Source organism: Elephas maximus, chromosome 24, assembly GCF_024166365.1.
Source record: "Elephas maximus indicus isolate mEleMax1 chromosome 24, mEleMax1 primary haplotype, whole genome shotgun sequence".
NCBI classification, from domain to species: domain Eukaryota; kingdom Metazoa; phylum Chordata; class Mammalia; order Proboscidea; family Elephantidae; genus Elephas; species Elephas maximus.
Window position 1 is genome coordinate 18,331,511 of NC_064842.1, and position 23,122 is coordinate 18,354,632.

At 38.0% G+C, this 23,122-nt stretch overlaps 1 protein-coding gene and 1 non-coding gene across 8 annotated transcripts in view; one reads left to right on the forward strand and one right to left on the reverse strand.

The window, feature by feature from the left end:
* Nucleotides 1–23,122, forward strand: part of SMYD3 (SET and MYND domain containing 3) — a 799,439-nt gene that overhangs the window by 719,654 nt on the left and 56,663 nt on the right. The window lies entirely within an intron of this gene.
* LOC126067098 (U6 spliceosomal RNA) lies at nucleotides 15,453–15,559 on the reverse strand. The gene has a single exon (XR_007515330.1). It is a non-coding gene; the product is annotated as a U6 spliceosomal RNA (small nuclear RNA).

Below are 23,122 nucleotides of genomic sequence, written 5' to 3' on the forward strand. Positions count from 1 at the left end.
CTGGGTATCAGAAGCAATCTGGCTGAAGATTTAGAAAAGACCAGAATTTCTGTTTAATAAATTGAATTTCTACTGAACAAATGTCCACTGATGCTCACGTGAGCACTCCCACTCTTATTCCCTCTCTCCTTCTGTCTCCTCCTCCCTCCCTTTCCTTCCTAAGAGACAGATAAACTCATTAACTACAGAAAATGATATTCTGGCTGACAGGGCCCTGCTCCACAGCTCTACTTGAGAAAAACACAGACAGTGAGCACATAAACCTTGGTTACCGGCAAACACAGTGTCACCGTGGCTCCAGTTGGGAACTCCTGCTGTTCCCATATGCTATTTTGCAGTATCTTGGAGTTAGCAGGATAAACTGATCCATTGCATCAATAAGTGTTGCAGGTAGTACTTTGGTGCCCAGTGGGATTTGGAAAGGCTCTTGCTGAGCTTGCCAGACCTCTTTTCCTAGGTGAAATAACAGGCTCTCTTTTTCCCAACTGATTTCATTTCCCACAAAATGCCCAGAGCAGTTTAGTGAAGACATCTCTTGTGGATGATAAAGACACTGGCCGGTCTGACAAAATGACTGAGTTCTTAGGTACCAAGGAGGAATTGCTTGTCCGATAGGGACGTCACTTTTTAATGACACAGTTTATTAAAGGCACAGCCTGGTTGACGAGTTCCCCCGCAGCCCCTCCTTTCTTCACGTCTCCTGTGCTTCATTTCTTAGGACAGAGACCAACTTTATATCCGTCCTTACAGAAAAGATTGATACCTATCGCCTGTCCTTATTGTCTCTGGGATTTTGAGGTAGATGTAGTGTTTTCTCAACTGAAAAACACAGTTTGCTCAGGAATATAGAGTGAATTAAGCAGAAATTTTATTTCATAGTAGAAACTATTGGGCCTAGTGGTAAGATGGAACATAGAGCCATCCAGCGTCTTAGATTCAAATTCGGGCCTGCAGCTAAGTTTCAAATTTTATTTGATCCATAAAAATGTCTATCTGTCCTTCTCCAAATTAGCAGTTAGTGCAAGTGAGTCAGGTGGTGACACCATGGGATCAGCATGCCCTCATCCGTCGGGCATGCTCCTCTCATTGCCGCCTGTCTGTGGCAAAACAGTTCCTGCCAAAAAGGAACTTTAAAGGTGTGCTGTTTTGAAAGCATTCATATTTGTTGGGGGCCTCGTTGGGAACTAGGTGTGGAAGATGCACCCACCCATGAGACCCAGGCCCTGTCCTTGAAGAGCTCTGCTGACCCTGAACCTGGAGAACTTGCTTGAGCCTGAGGAGTGAGTGAGGGAATGAGAGTGGGCTCTGTCTTGTGTTGTCCCACTCGTCACCTCAATTGAGTCAGCTGATCTGGCAGTTACGGTGTCACCCTTCCTTCCTCAGTGTAAGTCAATAATATCCAAAGAATCCCCATTCTAGATACAGGACACTCTGGGCTTTTTATCAGTTCCTTGAAATCGTAGTGTTGTTTTGTGCCCCCGGATCTTTGCACCTACTCTTCCTTCTGCTCAGAATGTTCTTTCTTCTCCATCAGTCCAATTTTTTTGACTTATCTACCAGCCTCCAACAAAAACTGTCTTTTTTTCTAGGAAGTTTTTCCTGACCCTGCACTTTAAAGTAGGCCCTCCTGCTACAGACCCCTGCAGAAACTGACCCAGTACTGATCAGGCTTGTTACTAGTTTTCAGTGTTGGGCCCCACCACTGTGATGGACAGGAACGATTGTACGTCTTATTTCCCACTTTATCTCCATAGTGCCTGGCACATAGTGGGTGCTGAGTAAATGTTGACTGCATATGTGAGTGAAGGAAGGAACGAACGAACAAATGAGTGAACAGATTCTCCTGGTGTGCCTTTCCCAAAGGTGTATGCCACATCAAAGATTTTTTTTTTTTTAATCAAAAGTATATGAGGAGCTATACTTTTCAGCCAGAAAGTGCAAACTCTTGAACATGGAAATTCATAAACCCCTAAACCATCTTTGTGCTAGCAACGTTGTGAGAGCAGCTAAGAAGTCAGCTATCCGTGTGAGTAAAAAAAAAAGGATTTGGAAAAAGATGGAAATGGTAAAATGGGCAGCATCTGAAATTCTCTTTACTTCTAGACCTCACTTGTTTGGCACCAATATTTAATTTGAAGGAAATATCCAGAATGTAGAACACACAATTCTGCTAAATAGCAAATAAAAACAGTTCTAAAGACAGCATAAGGGATTTAGGGCCATCTTATATTTTGTGGTACACCTAATCACTGGTTTTCTCTCCACTGATTTCAGTAATCAGATATTGACTATGGCTTTTTTATTGGGCTAAATTTTATTTTTTATTGAAATCCTTGCTTGGTCACAGCTTGCAATGTTCCAGGCTGCTAATAAACACTGGTCTCTGTTTGTTGGCCCTGGGTTCTAGTGCCATTCCTGCCTCTGCCAGTTTGGTTTGAAAAGGTCCTCAACCCCTTTATGTATCAGCTTTCCATTTCTCGGTGACATTTGCCTCATTAGGAAGCTGCCTATGAAAAGCATCTCTAAAAAGGGCTAATATTGTAATAGACATTCAGGTGCCACAAGACGATGGTGCATTGTCATGGACTGGACCTAGTGCCACAGGATTCCTTGTCATCCTTACATTTCATTAAGGGGGGTCATATGCAAGTGTTCTGGACTCCAGTAACCCCTGGTTACTGTATTTAAAGAGGAACTCTTGACTTTGCCTTTAAGGGACACTCCATGATAGAAGGTCATGCAGTGGGGTCAGCAAAAAAGATGAAGACCCTCAACGAGATGGACTGACACAGTGGCTGCAACAATGGACTCCAGTGTAGCAACAATTGTGAGGCTAGCACAGGACTGAGCAGTGTTTCGTTCTGTTGTACATAGGGCCGCTGTGGGTTGGAACTGACTTGACGGTACCGAACAACAACAACCATGATTGAAATTCTCTGAGAGTTAGCCTCTCAGTCCTAGTCTAAACATCCTTTTGTAAAGATGATAGAATTGGCCTAGTTTCTAAAATCTAATACACTGCTTATCACACTTACGTATCATAATTAGGGTCACAAATAACCTGAATAAATCAGACTGTCCCGTAATTCTTCCTGTATCTTATTCCTGACTCTGACATGACCCATATTTTTTCCTCCTAGTGTCTGGAACTAAGAAGTGTGCGTGTGTGTGTGTGTGTGTGTGTGTGTTAGGTTGGGACAGGGTGAGTTATAATGCAAAGAGGAGATGTCAGGAATGCAGCAGTAGTTAAGCAAAGCACCTTTTGTGTGCTAAACAAGAGGATCAGTCTGAGGGATGTGAAGGGTCTGCGTTCAAGGTGCTCAGCATTTGCCACAGGGCCAAGAGGAAGTCACTGGACCTAGGGCATTTTCTCTAGGTTCTTTCCTCATCTGTAAAGTGAAGAGGTTGAAGCAGGTGATCTCTGAATTCTTCCAGCTCTAAACAGCCTATGACTTATTCGAACAACCGTAAGCACACACGTTTACCCCTTTATTCTAGTAGGCACGTGCCACAAATAACTGCTGATCACCCTATCATGGCGAAAGATTAGTAGGAGAGAATACAGACTACAGAGCTCAGAGTGCCAATCTTCCCAAATACCAAGAGCTTAGAAAGTAGAAGAAATGCCTAAACGGTGCCGTCCCCTCTGCCTGTTCACTGTGGTGGAATCTGTTCGAGTGGATTCAAGCTCTTCGACGCCTCAGAGCACTAAGAAATATAATGGGTATTTGAGTAGCAGGGCCACCACTTTGCTCACCTCAACTCTGCATGGATTGCTTTAGAAAATCTGGAAGGAACTGCTGCCCCAAAATCCATTTCCTTCCCTGATGAAAATTCATTACTTAATTACATTGTTTCAGATTTTATCCATTAAAAATTCTTTACAGTTAATAAAAATTTCTCCTTCAAAATGCAAATACATCTATGAAATTATCAATTATTAACCACTGTAATGTAAACTAATGAGATGGCTTTCTTTTAGTACCTCGGTGAGATGGGTCTTTTCTAAGGGAAGTTTAGAAGTTGTGATTGAGTAGAACAGAGACCGTTTGGGGCGGGGGGACATACATTGTGGGGAGATAGATTGTCAGGCACCACTGGCTAGTCCTTCAGTTTGGGTGAAAGAAAAAAGTTGCCAAGAAATAGAGATGAGAAGGGGGTGAAGACAAATGGGGCTTACTTCATAATTATGATGTGAACTGGTCCAGCGCTAGGCCTGGGCTTGATGGGAAAGTGATTGTTGAACAGATTGCCTCCACAGGAACTTATAAGTCTAAAGTAATGGTATCTGCATGTAAATAAAAGCCATGTAGACCTTCAGAGGAAGACAGAGATCTTTTCCCCAGAAGCATAAATGAGCCCATTCTAGCAAGAATAGCTGTAATTTGCAAAAGTGTTAAAAACCTACTTTAAACTGTAAAAATACTGAAATATCCAGGGCATGGCAAGGCAACCATTCTGCCCTGTGACATGATGTGTGATCTTGAAAAGTAATGAAAATGGAATAGGGCATTGTAAAGATATTGCTCTAATGAACACAATTCTGTTTGCCACCCTTTTCTCCTGCTGGCAAATTATGTTACTCCATCAACATGGTAGAACATCAATAACGCCCTCAGAGAGTCACTTCCGAGAGCTGAGTTACTCTACGACAGGATTCTTGAAGACAATGTAATTTGGCATTTCTCAATTTTCTTTGATTTTGTGCAGAGAAAATAGAAGACCGTTATAAATATTTTCCACAAATGGTGTCTTAAATGGAAACACAGCTGGTAGCAACAATATTCTGCTCTTTATTTGGATGTTGGGTTCCAGGTTTTCTGAGTGAAGCAAACCTGCTGGCAGATTCATTGGTTTCACATTTTTCCAACACTATTTTTTTTTTCCAGCTAAGCAATGAATTTGGTTTCCCTAGTAGGCTCTTGGCCGTGGGTAGTAATGCCAGGCCGCTGGTGTGTTTGTCCTCAGTGGACTCAAAGTTGTACATTAGCTCCTGTTGAAATTGATTGGAAATGTTTTAGTTGCATTCTAAAAAGTTAACAGAGTGGGCAGAGCTAATTTAAAGCAAAGCTATTAGATAGGTGGGCTTACTGAGCAGTGAGGTGAACTGGAAAGAGCATGGATTCAGGAATCAGATGCTGAGTTCTGGCCTCAGCTCCTGCATTTACTGGTTCTACCTCTTTGGGCAAATTACATAAAGTGGAGCCTTACAGTCTATATCTGTATAATTAAGATAATAAACTGCATCAAGTTATAATTACTAATCAATGAAACTGTTAAGTGCCATCAAGTTGATTCCAACTCATAGCAAACCCACGTGACAGAGTAGAACTGCCCAATAGAGTTTTCTACGCGGTCATCTTTATAGGACCAGATAGTCAGGTCTTTATCCCTTGGAGCCACTGCTTGGGTTTGAACCACCAACCTTTTGATTAGCAGCTGAGCACTTAACTATTGCAACAGCAGGGCTTCTTATCAATGAAATTATGGATATGAAGTTATTTCGTAGTGTATAAAAAGCAGTTGTTATCATGTTGTTGTTAGGTGCCATCGAGTCCGTTGCAACTCATAGTGACCCTGTGTACAACAGAACTAAACACTGCCCTGTCCTGCGCCATCCTCACAATCATTGCTGTGTTTGAGCCCATTGTTGCAGCCACTGTGTCAGTCCATCTCATTGAGGGTCTTCCTCTTTTTCGCTGACCCTCTATTTTACCAGGCATGATGTCTCTGTCCAGGGACTGGTCCCTCGTGATAACATGTCCAAAGTACAAAAGATGAAGTCTCACCATCCTCACTTCTAAGGAGCATTCTGGCTGTACTTCTTCCAAGGCAAATTTGTTCATTCTCCTGGCAGTCCCTGGTATATTCAGTATTCTTTGCCAACATCATAATTCAAAGGCATCAATTCTTTTTTGGTCTTATTCATTGTCCAACTTTTGCACACGTATAAGGCGATGGAAAATACCATGGCTTGGGTCAGGGACTCCTTAGTCTTCAAAGTGACATCTTTGCTTTTTAAGACTTTAAAGATGTATTTTGCAGCCGATTTGCCCATTTTTTTTTTTTTTTTTTATACATCATTTGGTTTCTTGACTGCTGCTTCCATGGGCATTGATTGTGGATCCAAGTAAAATGAAATCCTTGACAGCTTCGTTATTTTCCCTGTTTATCATGTTGCTGCTTGTTGGTCAAGTTGTGAGGATTTTTTGTTTTCTTTATGCTAAGGTGTAATCCATACTGAAGGCTGTAGTCGCTGATCTTCATCAGTAAGTGCTTCAAGTCCTCTTCACTTTTAGCAAGCAAGGTGTGTCGTCTGCATAACACAGGTTGTTAATGAGTCTTCCTTCAATCCTGATGCTGCATTTTTCTTTACATAGTCCAGTTTCTCAGATTATACTTTCAGCAAACAAATTAAGTACAGTGAAAGGATACAACTCTGACGCACACCTTTCCTGATTTTAAACCACGCAGTAACCCCTTGTTCTGTTCCAGTGACTGTCTCTTGATCTATGTACAGGTTTCTCACGAGCACAAATAAGTGTTCTGGAATTCTCATTCTTTGCAATGTTATCCATAATTCGTTATGAGCCACACAGTCAAGTGCCTTTGCATAGTCAATAAAACACAGCAAATATCCTTCTGATATTCTCTGCTTTCAGCCAGGATCTATCTGACATCAGGAATTATATCCCTCATTCCATGTCCTCTTCTGAATTCGACTTGACTTTCTGACAGTTCCCTGTCAAGGTACTGCTGTAAAAGTTTTTGAATTATCTTCAGCAATATTTTATTTTCATGTGGTATTAATGATATTCACTAATTTCCGCTTTCTGTTGGATCACCTTTATTTGGAACAGGCACACTATGGATCTCTTCCAGTCAGTTGGCCAGGTAGCTGTCTTCCAAATTTCTTGGCATAGACAAGTGAGCACCTCCAGCGTTGCATCTGTTTGTTGAAACATCTCAATGGGTATTCCATCAGTTCCTGGAGCCTTTTCACCAATGCCTTCAGGGGTTCTTGGACTTTTTCCTTCAGTACCATTGGTTGTTGATCATATGCTATTTCCTGAAATGATTGAACACTGACCAACTCTTTTTGGTACAGTGACTGTGTATTCCTTCTATCCTCTTTTGATGCTTCTTGCGTCATTCAATGTTTTGTTCTTAAAATCCTTCAATATTGCAACTCAAGGCTTGAATTTTTTCTTCAGTTCTTTCAGCTTGAGAAATGCCAAGTGTGTTCTTCACTTTTGGTTTTCTAACTCCAGGTCTTTGCACATGTCATTATGATACTTTGTCTTCTTGAGCTGCCCTTTGAAATCGTCTCTTCAGCTCTTTTACTTCATCATTTCTTCCTTTCACTTTAGCTACTCTACATTCAAGAGCAAGTTTCAGAGTCTCTTCTGACATCCATTTTGGTCTGTTCTTTCTTTCCTGTCTCTTTAATGACCTTTTACTTCCTTCATGTATGATGTTCTTGATGTCATCTCATAACTGATCTGGTCTTCAGTCATTCGTGTTCAGTGCATCAAATCTATTCTTGACATAGTTCCAAAATTCATGAAAGATATGCTTAAGGTCGTACTTTGGCTCTCATGGGCTTGTTTTCATTTTCTTCTACTTCAACTTGAATTTGTGTAGGAGCAATTGACAGTGTCCCACAGTTGGCCCCTGGCCTTGTTCTCACTGATGATATTGAGCTTCTCCATTGTGTCTTTCCCCAGATATAGTAGATTTGATTTCTCTGTATTACATCCTGCAAAATCTACGTGTATAGTCACCATTTATGTTGTTCAAAAAAGGTATTTTCCATGATTAGGTCATTGGTCTTGCAAAATTCTATCATGGGATATCCAGCGTTGTTTCTATCATCAAGATCATATTTTCAAACTACGGATCCTTCTTTGTTGCCAACTTTCCTTTTTTTTATGTTGAGATTCAGTTTTATTTATGCTGCTAAAAAAAAAAATTGTTTTATTTTATTTATGCTGCTAGCTAGGTAAAAAGCAGACATATTGTATCTGTGGTGCAGTCATATATAACTTTTCTACTGAAATTCTCTATACAAAGTCACTGCCAATTGATATGGTCATTGATGCCATAGGGCTTAGAATAACCAGGAGGTATAAAAAATTTTGCAGCCTTGCCCCAAGATACAAAAACTGAATATTAAACAATGTCATAACATACATGATTTAAACAGTAAATGAAAAAAAAAATCACACATCAAATCAAGTACAAAAATATCCAAACTATCTATTATGAACTGCAATGTTTCCATTATTCTGCACAGTATTAACACAGAATTCAGCAGTTTCCAAAATATTTCTTATTTAGTTTAAGCACTGCTGCCTTTGCAGAACAGTGAGGTATTAAGTGGAGTGACACTGCTTTTAGTGTTTTTCAAAATACAAAACCTTTCCCTATGAATTAATGAATGAAAGAATTCCTCTTCTAGGGCTCTCAGTAATCAACTTCAGGCTTAGAAACACAGAAGAATATATCAACTGTATAACTGGGCAAAAGTATCCTTCCTGATAAAGTTACCAAATAGGGATAACACATTTAATTTTAAATGACACTTCTTTGGTAGTTTTAAGGAATTCTCAGTATACACACAGGTTAGTGTTTTATCCTGGCAAAAATAAAACTGAAATTGCAAGACAGCCTAAACCAAAGTCATCTTCTCTAGCTTAACTTGCAAAAAAAAAAAAAAAATACATATTTTGGATAAAAGGTTATGATATATTGCTATCTTATATTTTAAAACACAGAATAAGGTTGCTTTTGGTAAATTTAACTCACCCACACGGCACAGCATTTTGGAGTATTTTTTTATTATACTTTAGATGAAGGTGTACAGAACAAACTCATTTCTCATTAAACAGTTAGTACACATATTGTTTTATGACATTGGTTAACAACCCCACGACATGTCAACACTCTCCCTTCTCGACCTTGGGTTCCCTATTACCAGCTTTCCTGTCCCCTCCTGCCTTCTAGTCCTTGCCCCTGGGCTGGTGTGCCCCTTTAGTCTCATTTTATTTCATGGGTCTGTCTGATCTTTGGCTGAAGGGTGAACCTTAGGAGTGACTTTATTACTGAGTTAAAAGGGTGTCTATATAGGGGCTATACTCTTGGGGTTTCTTCAGCCTCTGTCAGGCCAGTAAGTCTGGTCTTTTTTTGTGAGTTAGAATTTTGTTCTCTATTTTTCTCCAGCTCTGTCCCGGACCCTCTATTGTGATCCCTGTCAGAGCAGTCAGTGATGGTAGCCAGGCACCATCTAGTTGTTTTGGACTCAGTCTGGTGGAGCCCATGGTAGATGTTGTCCCTTAGTCCTTTGGACTAATCTTTCTCTTGTATCTTTAGTTTTCTTCATTCTCCCTTGCTCCTGGAGTGGTGAGACCAGTGGAGTATCTTAGATGGCCATTCACAGGCTTTTAAGACCCCAGACACTACTCAGCAAAGTAGAATGTAGAATATTTTCTTTATAAACTATGTTGTGCCAATTGAGCTAGATGTTCCCGGAGACCATGGTCCCCACAGCCCTCAGCCCAACAATTTGGTCCCTCATTTGGATGTGTCTGTGGAGCTTCCATTACTTTGCCTTGTACAAGCTGTGCTGGCTTTCCCAGTATTGTGCACTGTCTTACCCTTCAACAAAGTTACCACTTGTCTATTGTCTATTCAGTGACGACCCACATAACCATCAAAGATTGTTTCTTTTTGTGTGCAAACCTTTTCATGAGTTTTTACAACAGTGGTCTCATACAATATTTGTCCTTTTGTGATTGACTTATCTCACTCAGTATAGTGCCCTGCAGATTCATCCATGTTATGAGATGCTTCACAGATTCATCATTGTTCTTTATCATTGTGTAATACTCCATGGTGTGTATGTACCATAGTTTGTTAATCCATTTCATCTGTTGATGGGCATCTAGGTTGTTTCCATCTTTTTGCTATTGCGAACAATGCTGCAGTGAAACTGAGTGTGCATATGTCTATTCATGTGATGACTCTTGTTTCTCCAGGGTATATCCCTAGGAGTGGGATTGCTGGATCATATGGTATTTCTATTTCTGGCTTTCTAAAGAAGTGCCATATTGTTTTCCAAAATGGTTGTATCATTTTGCATTCCCACCAGCAGTGCATAAGAGTTCCAATCTCCCCACAGCTTCTCCAACATTTGTTATTTCCTGTTTTTTTGATTCGTGCCAGTAATGCTGGGGTAAGATGGTATCTCATTGTGGTTTTGATTTGCATTTCTCTAATGGCTGGTGATCGAGAGCATTTCCTCATGTGTCTGTTGGCCGTTTGGATGTCTGCTTTGGTGAAGTGTCTGTTCATTTCCTTTGCTCATTTTTTAATTGGATTATTTGTCTTTTTGTTGTAGAGGTGTTGGATTTTCTTGTAGATTTTAGAGATTAGAACTTTGTCTGGTTTGTAATAGCCCAAGATTTTTTTCCCGGTCTGTAGGTTCTCTTTTTACTTTTTTGGTGAACTCTTCTGATGAGCATAAGTGTTTAATTTTTAGAAGATCTCAGTTACCCAAAACCCAGTGCCTATCTTATATTCTGGAGTTTGTGTGTTGTTGGTTATGGTTCGTATTCTGTTAATGCTGTGTATTAGGGCCTATAGCGTTGATCCTATTTTTTCTTCTATGATCTTTATACTTTTTGGCTTTATTTTAGGTCTTTGATCTATTTTGAATTAGCTTTTGTATATGGTATGAGGTATGGGTCCTGTTTCAATTTTTTGCAGATGGACATCCAGTTTTGCCAGCTCTATTTGTTTAAAAAACTACCTTTTTCCCATTTAATGGATTTTGGGCCCTTGTCGAACATCAGCTGACCATAGGTGAATGAATTTACATCTGGGTTCTCAATTCTGTTCCATCGGTCAGTGTATCTGTCATTGTACCAGTACCACGCTATTTTGACTACTATAGCTGTATTAGTAAGTTCTAAGATCAGGTAGTGCAAGTCCTCCTCCTTTATTCTTCTTTTGCAATAGTGCTTTACTTATCCAGGGCTTCTTCCCTTTCTATATAAAGTTAATGATTAGTTTTTCCATCTCTTTAGAGAATGTTGTTGGTGTTTGGATCGAGGTTGCATTGTATTTGTAAAATTTTTTTGGGGGGGGGTAGAATTGTCATTTTCACAATGTTGAGTCTGCCTATCCATGAGCATGGTATGTTTTTCCATTTATGTACATCTCTTTTGGTTTCTTGCAGTAGCGTTTTGTAGTTTTCTTTGTATAGGTCTTTTACATCCCTGGTTAGATTTATTCCAAAGTTTTTTTTTTTTTTTTTTTTAAAGGGCTATTATAAATGGTATTGTTTTCCTGATTTCCTTTTCCCTTTTCATTTTTCTCTTTATTGATGTATAGGAATCCAACTGATTTTTGTATGTTTATCTTATATCCTGCAACTCTACTGAATCTACTAGTTCCAGTAGTTTTCTCGTGGAGTCTTTTGGATTTTCTATCTGTAGTATCATATCATCTGTAAATAGGGACAGTTTAACTTCTTCATTACCTATTTGGATGCCCTTTATTTCTTTTTCTTGCCTTATTGCTCTAGCTAGGACTTCGAGCACAATGTTAAATAGGAGTGGTGATAAAGGGCATCTTTGTCTTGTTCCTGTTCTCAAGGGGAATGTTTTCAACCTCTCTTCATTAAGAATGATGTTGGCTGTTGGTTTTGCATAGATGCCCTTTATTATGTTGAGAAATCTCCCTTCTATACCCATTTTACTGAGAGTTTTTTTTTTCAGGAATAGGTGTTGGACTTCGTCAAATGTCTTTTCTGCGTCAATTGAGATGATCATGTGATTTTTTTCTTTCCTTTTATTTATGTGGTGCATTACGTTGGTTGATTTTCTGATGTTGAACCATCCTTGCATACCTGGGATGAATCCTACTTGGTCATGGTGTATTATTTTTTTTGATTTGATGCTGAATTCTGTTGGCTAGAATTTTGTTGAGAATTTTTGCATCTATATTCATGAGAGATATTGACCTATAGTTTTCTTTTTTGTGGTGTCTTTTTTTTTTTTTTTTTTGCTGGTTTTGGTAACAGGGTTATGCTGGCTTCATAGAATGATTTTGGAAGTATCACCTCCTTTTCTATATTCTGAAATAGTTTGAGTAGTACTGGTGTAAGCTCTTCTCTGAATGCTTGGTAGAATTCTCCAGGGAAGCCATCTGGGCCAGGGCTTTTTGTTGCTGTAGTTGGAAGTTTTTTTTATTACCTTTTCAAGCTCTTCTCTTGTTATGGGTCTGTTTAGATTTTCATCATCATTTGTGTTAGTTTGGGTAGGTAGTGTGTTTCTAGAAATGTGTCCACTTCATCTAGGTTTTCAAATTTGTTGCAGTATAGTTTTTCATAATACTGTGTTACGATCCTTTTTATTTCAGTTGGGTCTGTTGTAATGTCCCCTGTTTATTAGGGTTATTCGCATTCTCTTCTGTTTTTCTTTTGTCAATTTTGCCAGTAGTTTGTTGATTTTGTTGATCCTTTCACAGAACCAACTTTTGGTTTTGTTGACTCTTCCTATTTTTCTATTCTCTATTTCCTTTATTTCTGCTCTGATCTTTATTATTTCCTTTTTTCTGGTGGCTTTGGCTTTTTTTTTTTTTTTTGCTGTTCTCTATTTGCTCGAGTTGTGTAGCTAATGTTTTGATTTTGTCCCTTTCTGCTTTTTTTGATGTGTGCATCTATTGCTATAAATTGACCTCTGAGGACTGCCTTTGCTGTGTCCCAAAGGTTTTGGTCTGATCTGTTTCCATTCTTGTTGATTCTAGGAATTTTTTATTCCATCTCTGATTTCTTCTATTACCCCATGGTTCCTAAGCAGAGTGTTTTCAGTTTCCATGTAATTGATATTTTCTCCTTGCTCTTCCTGTTGTTAATTTGTACCTTGATGTCATCGTGGTCAGAGAAGATACTTTTTATTATCTCATTGTTTTGGATTTTGTTGCCTCAGATGTGTTCTATTCTGGAGAACATTCCATGTGCATTGGAAAAGAATGTGTACTTTGCAGCTGTTGGGTGGTTGTGCCCTTTAGCTTTTCTGTATCTTTGTTGAGTTTCTTTCTAGATGTTCTGTCCTTTACCGAGAGTGGTGTGTTGAAGTCTCCTACTATTATTGTGGAACTGTCGATTTCTCTTTTCAGTGCTGTTAGAGTTTGTTTTATGTGTTTTGGAGCCCTGTCATTGGATGTGTAGTCATCTTGTGTTATGGTTATGTCCTTATGGTGGATCATCCTTTTAATCATTATACAGTACCCTTCTTTGTCTTTTATGGTGAATTGTGTTTTAAAATCTATTTTATCTGAGATTAGTATTGCCGCTCTTGCTCTTTTTTGGTAGCTGTTTGCTTGATATATTTTTTTCAGCCTTTGATTTTTAAAAAATTTATCTCTTTTTTTCTAAGGTGTATTTCTTGTAGAAAGTACATTGATGGATCTTGTTTTTTTAATCTGTTCTGTCACCGTCTGTCTCTTTATGGGTGCATTTAGGCCATTTACATTCATTGTAATTATTGATAGGTGTGATTTTATTGCTGTCATTTTGTAGCACTTTTTTGGTGGTGCTGACGTTTTCTTTGTTCCTCTTACCCTCCTGTGCTGAATTCCTTTTGTTTATGGGTTTTTTTTTTCTTGTTTCTTTTGTTTTTGTAGATTTTGTTTTTACTGAGACTTTGTTTTTCTTCTTTATTTTGATGAGTAGGTTTGTTAACTTTGTGGTTACCTTCAAATTTACCCTTATCTTCCTAGGTTTGAACCAGTCTATTAATACTTGGTATCGCTTTGCCCTCCTCTCTGTTAGAAAATTCTATACCTACACTGTTTACTTCCTCTTTTATTGTTCTGACATTGCCATTTACAGATTAACCTCTCTGCTTCCCTGTTGTAATTCTTCTGGTTTGGATAGTTCTCAAGGGTTCATTTCCTAGATCGGTATTTGGCTGGTACGATCTTGCGTCCTAGCTTCAGGCTGAGGTCTGATGTTGTTTGTTCTCAGACCTAAGGACTCCCTTTAATATTCTTTTAAGTTTGGTTTGGTTTTTATATATTCCCTTAATTTCTGTTTATCTGGAAATGTCCTAATTTCACTATCGTATTTGAATGAGAGTTTAGCAGGGTATATTATTCTCAGTTAGCAATTTTTTCTTTCAAGGTTTCATATATGTCATCTCATTGCCTTTTTGGCTGCTTAGTTTTTGCTGAAGAATCAAGAGTTTAGTCTTATTGTTACTCTTCTGTATGTGACTTTTCATTTTTCTCGAGCTTCTCTCAGGATTCTTTCTTTGTCTTTGGTTTTAGTGAGTGTGATTATGATATGCCTTGGTGATTTTCTTTTGGGGGTCTATCCTATATGGTGTTTGTTGACCATCATGGATGGTCAGCTTTTCATCTTTCATGATATTAGGAAAGTTTTGTCAGCAATTCTTCAGTAGTCCTCTCTGTGTTTTCCATTTTCTCCCCCTGTTCTGGAACTCCGATCACTCACAGATTTTTGTTTTTGGTTGTATCCCACATAATTCTCAGGGTTCCTTCATTTTTCTTTGTTCTTCTTTCTGATTTTTCTTCAAACAGAGTTTAAAGTACATTTGTTGAGTAAAGTATGTTCAACAATAACAACTTGCACACAGATTAACATGAATTAACTTTGAGAACTTCTCTGCCTTTAAAATCAGCAATATTGAATTTATTTTGTAGAGTAACACACATATCTATGTTTTGCATATGAAAGTCTCTAAGACATTTTAAAGGGCTAAAATTTCCAGCATTGGAATGATTCCTTCATACATAACTGGTGAAGATTTGGTAAGAATATGTTTTCCTAATCTTTAAGCTCTGAGCCACATCTGAAAAGTTCTAAATAGAAAAAAATCCAGTTTCTCTCTGTTAGGAGCAAGGCAGGAAACACATTTTTTCAACCCTTTATGAAAAAACAAAAGAGAACAAAAGTGAAATATATATCTTCAGATTATAAACAGGATTGTATTTTATAGTCCACCATACTGATAATGTTAAGGGCCCCAAGAGTAAAAGACCTCAGTCTAAAGGTTGTGGGTCTGCAATAGGCATGGCGTGAAGGACTTCATCTAGGAGCTGCAGGGCCTGGTGTAGGTGGATCTCAGTCCAGCACATTTCCTTGATGTTCTGCCTTGTGTAATCCAGTCCCCAGCCTGTCACAAAACTCATCCTGAGTATGCACAAGCAATGAAGGTCATCCATACCAATTCCGGCAGCAGCTGACAAACTGATAGCTGGAGCTATTCCACCTACTGATCCCGGGCCAGGGATGTTTCCTGCCACAGCTACTGCCTGGACAACAGCTGCAGCTTGTATAGTGGCCCCCTGCTGCTGCATCTGACAATGACACTGACACAAATCAAAGACCTTTGTGTGTGCACTTGGGTAGATCTTATAAACAGAAAAATATGGGACGCTTCACAAATTTGCACGTCATCGTTGCACAGGGGCCACGCTAATCTTCTCTGTATTGTTCCAGTGTTAGTATATGTGCCACCAAAGCAAGCACTTCGTTTCCAACTTTCACATTCCAATCATCAGTAATTATCAGTGCATCTTGATGGCATGTTTGATCAATTTCAGACTGCAGAAGTTGGTAAAAATTCAATTTCTTCGTCTTTGGCCTAGTGGTTGATGTATAAATTTGGATTCGTATTAACTTGTATTCCTTTAGGTATATGGATATTGTTTTGTCACTGACAGCATTGTACTTCAGGATAGATCTTGAAATGTTCTTTTGGCAAAGAATGCAACACCGTTTCTCTTTGTCACTTCCACCATAGTAGACTATATGATTGTCCAATTCAAATGGCCAATCCCAGTCCATTTCAGCTCACGAATGCCTAGGATATCTATCTTCAAGTGTTCCATTTTATTTTTGACAGCTTCCAATTTTCCTAGATTCATACTTCGTACAGTTCATGTTCCGATTATTAATGGATGTTTGCAGGTGTTTCTTCTCATTTTGAGTCATGCCACTTCAGCAAAAGAGGTCTCGAAAGCTTAACTCTATCCACGTCATTAAGGTCGACTCTACTTTGAGGGGGCAGCTCTTTCTCAGCTGTATTTTGAGTGCCTTCCAACCTGAAGGGCTCATCTTTCAGCACTATATCAGTCTTCCACTGCTATTCATATGGTTTTCACTGGCCAATATTTTAGAACTGTGCCGCCAGGTCCTTTTTCCTAGTCTGTCTTAGTCTGGACGATCTGCTGAAACCTGCACACCATGGGTGACCCTGCTGGTATTTGAAATACTGGTGGCACAGCTTTCAGCATCACAGCAACACAGAAGCCACCACATGACAATCTGACAGAGGAATGGTAGAAGGAGCAGTTGGTATGATGGTATAATCTTTGTTGTCTTGTTATGTTGCCCAGCTTTTTGTAACCTTCTTTCCCTTCTTAATGCTCTCCTGTCATCATTGCCACTCCACCACCCCACCAGTCCCAACTCAGTGCTTATTGTTCTCAATTAACCATCAGGATAAGGCTTTAGGTAATAGAGATAGTGTCTAATACCTCCTGGAATTATTGTTTACAACAACAACCACCTAAAAAAGCAAAAATCCCTACAAATTTAAATACATATAACAGTGGAATACCTGACATCCTAAAAGGCTCTGTAGAAATATTGAGGGGCACGCATGGATCCCAGTGAGGAACCACCAATCCAGATGGTGGGGATAGAGTAGTGAATATGAAGTACTTGCTAAGTTAGCTTTTTGACTGCGTAGGAGGGGACTGCCTAGGAGGGAGCATGAAAAAGGCACATTAGAAAAATTGTGTGTGCAGGTAGGACCCTCCCTGTGAGTAACTGAAGCTTTCAGTCTATTGAGTGAAGGGACCTAGAGCACCTGTGGGATTGTAACATAACACCTGGATAAAGTGAAAATGACTTTACTGGAGGATAAAAAGATACTCCTTTATTTTTTGGCTATCACCATTGTGGCAGTTTGTATTTCCAAAGATACCCCACCACAATATCTCCCATCCTCACATGTTTTTGGTAATATGACTGCCATTTGCCCATCAAGAGGTTGAGTCTCATTTCTCTCCCCTTGAATCTGAGTTACCCCTCGTGACTCATTCACCAATAGAATATGGCATAAGTGAAACAGTGTGACTTCCAAGACTAGGGCAGATGAACCCTTGCAGCCTCTGACTCAGCCTCTTGAACACTCGGTCTCCAAATGCTCATTCTTGGGACATTCCCTCTCAGAACCCAGCTTCCATATTTAAGAAGACAAAACCACATGGAGAGGCAACATAAGTATTCTGATTGACAGTCCTGCTTTAGCACATTCTTCAGCATCCCAACCCAGGTGTGAGACATATGAGTGAAGAAGCCATCTTGGAAGTAGATCTTCCAGCTTCCAGCTGTTTTGAGCCACCTCTAACCATTCAGGAAATCCCAAATAAGATCCTGGATATTGTAGAGCAGAGGAGAGATGTCCCTTCTGCATTATTTCCAGATTTCTGACCCACAAAATATATGGACATTAAGAAAATGCTTATTTTATACCACTACATCTTGGGTGGTTTGTTACCCAGGAGGAGATACTTGGAACAACCATTTGCCATCCACAGATGCTTAGACACCCTCCATGAATTTCTTCCACACTGACTTTGACAGGGTACAGTCAAAACCTGGGAACAGGTGGGAGAGGTAGTAATTCAACAAGCCCAGAGATAACAAGAGAACTAGGGCTTGCTGCTTCTGGTCTTGATTACTGTCATGATAATTGTAATTCTAGAGAAACATGTGAAATTGGCTCATGTGAATCCTCCAATTTTATTCTTTTTCAAAATTATTTCACTTATTCTAGGTCATTTGCATTTCCATATAAATGAGCTTATCTCTTTCTGCCCCTGCCACCCTCTCTTCACCCTCAAAAAAAACCCTGTTGGATCTTAATTGGGAATGAGTTGACTCTGTATAACAGCTTAAATAGATTAACATTTTGATGATATTGTGATTTCCTATTCTCTGTAATTGGAGGTATATCTATTTAGTTGGTTTTGAATTCATCTTTGTAGTTTCTGGGGTATAGATGCATTCTTGGAATAAACCCCACTTAATCATAAAGTATTATCCTTTTTATACATTGCTGGATTTGATTGTCCAAATGTTTCATTATGAACTTTCATATCTATGTTCACTAAAAATATTGAGCTATAGTCTTCTTTTCTGGTATTACTTTTACTGGTTTTAGTATGAAAGTAATGCTGGCATCATATAAAATGACTTGAGAAGTGTTCTTTCTTTCCTTATTTCCTAAAAGAGCTTGTGAAGGCTTGTGTGTGTTTTCTCTCTTAAACTTTGACAGAATTCAGCAGGGAAGCCATGTGGGTCCAGAGGTTGGGTGGTTTGTTTTCTGGGCAAGTTTATGACTACAAATTTAATTTCTCTAAAGATATAAGATTATTCATATTTCCTATTTCTCCTTATGTCCAATTTTGGTAGTTTTGCCTTTCAGAGAACTTAACGGATTTTATCTAAGTTGTCAGATATATTGGAATAAATTTGCTCATGAGATTATTATCCTTTTGCTATCTGTAAGATCTTTAGCAATACTGTTTTTCCTGGCATTAGTAATTTGTGTCTTCATTCTTTTTTCTTGATTGGTCTAGCTAAGGGGGTTATCGCTTTTATTATCTTTCAGAGAATCAGCTTTCGGTTTTCCTGATTTCTCTGTATAGTTTTTCTGTTTTCTATTTGATGTTTTACCCCTCTGATCTTTATTTTTTTTCACTTACTTTGGATTTAATTTTCCTTTCTTTTTCTACTTTCTCAAGATGGGAGTTTAGATCATTACTTTTAGACTTCTTTTCTGATATAAGCATTTAAAGCTATAACATTTTCCTCTAACCACTGCTTTAACTGCACCCAACACATTTCTTTACCGTGAACTATGTCTCTCACAGGAAGTTGCAAAAATAGTACAGAGAGTCATGTACCCTTTACCCAGTTTACCCAAATGGTAACATTTTCCATTAAAATTAGGAAATAGACATTGGTACCATACTATTAAACAGAGGACAGGGCTTATTAATATTTCACCAGATTTTTAAAATATTATTTTTTAGAGCAGTTTTAGGTTTATAGAAAAATTGTGTAGAAAGTACAGAGTTCTTATGTACCCCACCTTCCCTCTGAATGCTGTTTTATTATTAACATTTTGCATTTTTGTGGTACATTTGTTAAAATTGATGAACGAATATTGATACATTATTATTAAGTAAAGTCCATAGTCTGTGGTAGGGTTCACTCTTTGTGTTGTACAGTCCTATGGGTTTTGACAAATGCATAATGTCATGTATTCACCATTCCACCTATTTGTCCCCACCCCCTCCCCTTAAAGCTCTGGCAATCACTGATCTTTTTACTGTCTGTATAGGGTCACTATGAGTCAGAATTGACTAGACAGCAATGGGTTTTTGGTTTTGACAGTCTTACCTTTTCCAGAATGTCATATAGTTGGAATCATAGAAAGCAGTATTTCAGACTACCTTCTTTTCACTTAGCAGTATGCATTTAAGGATCCTTCATGTCTTTTCATGGCTTGATAGCTCATTTCTTTTTATTGCTGAATAATCCATTGTTTGGATGTACTGTTTGTTTATTCATTCATCAACTGAAGGACATCTTAGTTGCTTCCAGTTTTTGGCTATAAACATTTGTGTGCAGGTTTTTATGTAGACATTTTCAACCCATTGAGTAAATACCTGGTCTGCAATTGTTAAATAATATGGTAAGTCTAATTTTAGCTTTGTAAGAAACTATCAGACTGTTGTCCAAAGTGGTTGTACTGGTTTGCATTTTCACCAGAAACTGATGAGAGTCTCTGTTGTTCTACCTTCTCTCTCCAGTCATTTACCAGTGTTTGGGATTTTAGTTACTTCAGTAGGTGTATAGTGGTATCTCATCTTTTTTTTTCATTGTTGTTTTAATTTGCAATTCCCTAATGACATTATGGTGTTAAGCATTTTTTCATATGCTTATTTGCCATTTGTATATCTTCTTTGGTGGAGTCTCTGTTCAAATCTTTGCCCGTTTTAAAAATCAGGTTGTTTGTTTTCCTACTGCTGACTTTTAAAAGTTCTTTGTATATTTTGGATACAAGTCCAGTATCGGATACATGTTTTACAAATACTTTCTCCCATTGTATGGCTTATCTTTTTATTATCTTAACAGTGTCTTCCACACGGAGCAGAGGTTTTCAATTTTAATGAAGTCCATCCTATCAATTTGTTTTTCTCTTATGGATTATACTTGTGGTGTTGTATCTAAAAAGTCATTGCCAAACCCAAGGTCATGAAGATTTTCTAATATGTTATCTTTTCTTCCAGAAGTTGTACAGTTTTGTATCTTGCATTTGGGTCTATGATCCATTTTGAGTTAATTTCTCTGAAAGATGTAAGCTATGTATCTAGGTTCATTTTTTTTTTTTTTTTTTTTAACGTGTGGCTATCCAGTTGTTCCAGCACCTATCATTTCTCCATTGAACTGTCTTTGTTCCTTTGTCAAACATCAGTTGACTATATTTGTGTGGCTTCGTTTCTGGGCTCTCTGTTCTGTTTTACTGATATATTTATCTATTCCTTCACTGATACCACACTGTCTTGGTCATTGCAGCTTTATAGTAAGTCTTGAAGACAGGAGTGTCAGGCCTTCAACTCTGTTGTTCTTCAGTATTATATTAGCTGGGTATTCTGTCTTTCCAGATAAACTTTAGGATCAGTTTGTCGATATCCACAAAATGAATTGCTAAGATTTTGACTGAGATTGCATTGACTCTATAGATGAAGTTCAGAAGAATTGAGATCTTTATGATGTTAAGTTTTCCTATCCATGAACATAGAATATCTCTCCATTTATTTAGATCATCTTTCTTTCATTAGAGTTTTATGGTTTTCCTCATATAGATCTTGTTTTTTTTTTACATAAACTTGTGTGATTTTTTTTTTTTTACATACACTTGCATGTGTTTGTGTGTGTAGTTCTATGCAATTTTACCCTATGTATGGATTCATGTAACCAACATCACAATCAAGATATGAAACTTCTCCATCACCATTAAGGAATTCCCTCATGTTAAAAAACATCATGTTATCCCTTTATAATTACACTTGACCTCACCCTCATCCTTATCCCCTAAAACTTATTGCCAAACCCATTGCCATTGAGCCAATTCTGACTCATAGCAACCTTGTAGGCCAGAGTAGAACTGCCCCATAAGATTTTCAAAGCTGTAAATCTTTCCTGAAGCATATAGCCACATCTTTCTCCAGTGGAGTAACTAGTGGGTTCAGACCATCAAGTTTTTGGTTAGCAGCTGAACACCCAACCACTGTGCCACCAGGGCTCTTTTAGGAACCACTCATTTCTTTTTCATTTCCGTAAGTCTGTCATTTTGAGAAAATGTTATATAAATGAAATCATACAGTATGTAACCATTTTTGATGGACTTTTTTCACTCAGCATAATGCCCTTGAGATTTATCCAAGTTATTTCATGTTATCAATAGTTCATTTCTTTTTATTACTTAGAATTATCCCATTGTATTGATGTGCCATAGTTATTGTTGAACCAGGACATTTGGATTGTTTCCAGTTTTGGCCTATAAATAAGGCTGCTATGAACATTAGTGTACAGATTTTCTGTGCAAATAAATGCCCAAGAACCAGTTGCTGGGATGTATGGTAAGTGTATTTTAGTTTTGTAAGAAACTGCCAAACTGACTTTTTTGGAGCCTTCGAGGTTGGATGAAGCCCCCCAAAACTACTGCCCTGAGATAATCTTTAAACCTTAAACTGAAACTATCCCCTAAAGTTTTTTTAGACCAAAAAATAGTAAAATATGGTTGCTTTCAGCACTGTGCTCATTTAAAGGAACATCTATGTGAGATCAAATGGACAATGGCAACTCGAAAGGTTGGATGGGCAACTGAGGGAGCAATGAGTTTAAGATAATGGTGGTGAAAAGTTTGGAAAAGGACAGCGTGAGTGGTAGAACAACTTGAAGAATGTGTTCAGTGTCACCAAACTGTACATGTAGAAATTGTTGAAATGGTGTATCTGGCTGTGTATACTTTCACACACACACACAAAAAAAACCGCAGTTTTCCACACTGGTTATGCCATTTTACATTCCCACTAACAATGTTTGAGAGATATAGTTTCTCCACCCTACTGTCAGCATTTGGTATTATTACCAGTTTTTGTTTTGTTTTGTTTTAGCCATTCTAATAGGTATGTGAGTGGTATCTCATTGTTGTATTAATCTGCATTTTCCTAATGACTATTTTTTAATGATGTTGAACATCTTTTAATGTACTTATTTTTCATCTGTTTTCTTGGTGAGATGTTGGTTCATGTCTTTTGTCTATTTTTTAATTGGATTATTTTTTTACTGTCGAGTTTGAAGGTTCTTTATGTATTTGAGATACAAGTCCTTTGTCAGTTTGACTTGCAATTTTTTTTTTTCTCAATCTGTAGCTTGTCTTTTCATCTTAACACGGTCGTTGCAGAGCACAAGTTTTTAATTTTGACAAATTTATCAAATTTTCTATTTATGGGTGTTTTTGGAGTTAGAACTGAAAACTCTTTACCTAATCCCAAATCTTGAAGATTTTTCTCTTGTATTTCCTTCTAGAACTCTTATAGCTTTACATTTTTCATTTAAATATATGATCCACTTTGAATTAATTTTTGTGTAACATTTAAGACATAGATCAGGGCTCATTTTTTTTCCATGGATGTCCAATTGTTCCAGTATCTATTTTGAAGAGCCTGTCCCCCATTAAATTGCCTTTACATCTTTCGAAAATTAGTTGGATGTTTGTGGGGTCTATTTCTGGGTTCTGTATTCAGTTCCACTGGTCTATGTGTCCATCCCTTCCCCACACCACACTGTCTTGATTAGTGTAATTTTTTAATTGAGAATGTTTTCTACCCTTTAAAAAAAATTTTTAGCTACTCTACTTCCTTTGCTTTTCCATATACATTTTAGATTAGTCTTGTTTATATGTACAAAAGCTCTTGCTTGATTTTGATAGTAACTGTGTTTAAT